This window comes from Nannospalax galili, unplaced genomic scaffold, assembly GCF_000622305.1.
Source record: "Nannospalax galili isolate Female #2095 unplaced genomic scaffold, S.galili_v1.0 scaffold1639, whole genome shotgun sequence".
NCBI lineage: Eukaryota > Metazoa > Chordata > Mammalia > Rodentia > Spalacidae > Nannospalax > Nannospalax galili.
Window position 1 is genome coordinate 1694607 of NW_008343206.1, and position 1881 is coordinate 1696487.

Sequence of the window (1881 nt, forward strand, 5' to 3'; positions counted from 1 at the left end):
ATATTATCAATGATGAGCAATCAAATATTATCAATGAGCAATCAAATATTATCAATAAGCAATCAAATATTATCAATGAGCAATCAAAAACTGGCATTAAGAAAACAATTTTGAGACCTTGGCAGAGTGCCTGGATCTGGCCTCCATGTTGTGGTGAGCTTCCCCAAATCACTCCATACACATACCCCATACACTGGGACCGTGTGTGGCCCCTCCCACAGCTCCCGGAGGGAGGGAAAGAAGGAGAGGAGGGAGGGATGGAGGGAGGGAAGAAGGGAAAGAGGGAGGGAGGGAGCAAAGAAGGAAGGGAGGAAGGGAGGGAGGGAGGGAAGAAGGAAGGAAGGGAGGAAGGGAGAGAGGGAGGGAGGGAAGAAGGGAAAGAGGGAGGGAGGGAGCAAAAGAAGGGGGAGAGGGAGGGAGGGAGAGAGGAAGGAAGGAATATTAGGGTGAAGGAAGTCAACTGACTTGACTTTTGAGTGCCCTTGGTTGTCCTTAGTGGTGTGTGAGAGGGAGGGAGGGAGGGAGGGAGGGAGGGAAAAGGAAGCGATTAGGTTAACTGGACTCTGTGAAAACTGAAGTTTTCTTATTTAAGGGAAAGGATACTATCAAGAAAACAAAGATGGGTCAGTGAGATCAGCAGGTAAAGGCACTTGCTGCCACGTCTCAAAACCTGAGTTTGATTCCCAGTACCCACACAGAAAGAGAGAACTGACTTTCAAATGTTTTCCTCTTACCTCCACACATGCACCAAGGCATACATGTGCCTACACACATGTGCACCTGGGTACACACACACACACACACACACACACACACACACACAAACACACCCCAAATCAAATCCCAACTTTCCAGGCTCTCTATTGTTAAAACTAAGGCATTAGAAAGTGACGGTCTTACCCTTCCCCAGTGTCCCCATGGCTGCCTCCGCTCTGTGACTGTGCCCTGTAGCCGTGCCCACCGCCCACGTGAAGTCCTGCTGCGTATAATGTAGGCCTGTGAGAAACTTCACTGTCATTCGCCTAATCATGTGAGATCCCCAACTTGCAGTAGCAACATCTGAGGCTGTGTGGAGGCTGCACTGAAACGCCATGAGGTCACAGTGGAGAACGTCCAAGTTGAATGGGCGGCCTTTATCAATACCTTCCACTGAACGGGGGGCTCTGGATCCAGCACTGCAACTCCAAGTTAGAAGGTCTCGGGACTGCGTTGGCTAGGTGGCAAGGTTCAGTCAACCCTACTTCCATAGGCTGCAGGGAAAGGAGATTGGGGAGCTAATGGAGCTGGATCTGTCCTGCAAGATTTGCCTCTCCTCCCGGGAACACAGCAAGCACATCCTCCCCACTGTGAGAAATGGGTCTGGGGTCTCAAGAAAATTACCACACAATCCAAAGTATTTCACTTGTGCAGAAGGGTGTGTGACCATGCCAAATCAAGCAGGCGAGCACCCCCAGGAGGGTCCTGCTTAGCTTTTATTCCTGCCACAAAGGGGTCCTGTGCCTCACAGAGTTGTCAGAGCTCAGACTCTCATTCTTTTTTTTTTTAACAAGAAAGATCATTTAGGTTTTCTTGGTTAAAATGAATGCTATGACATTTCACAGTGAAGTGTAATTGGAGTCTAAATATAGCCAACTCTACAAAGGCCACATGCAGTCTGACGGAGGGCCACAATTTCCCCAAAATGATAGGGTGTCGCTTTTCCATAGTGATTCCAAATGAACTTGATATTTTATTTATCTTCAGAAGACTGATTTTAAAATGTCTTTTTTTTTTCGGAGCTGAGGACCAAACCCAGGGCCTTGCACTTACTTGCTAGGCAAGCACTCTACCACCCCAACCCCTAAAATGTCTTTTAAAAGAACACAAAGAGACAACCCTATC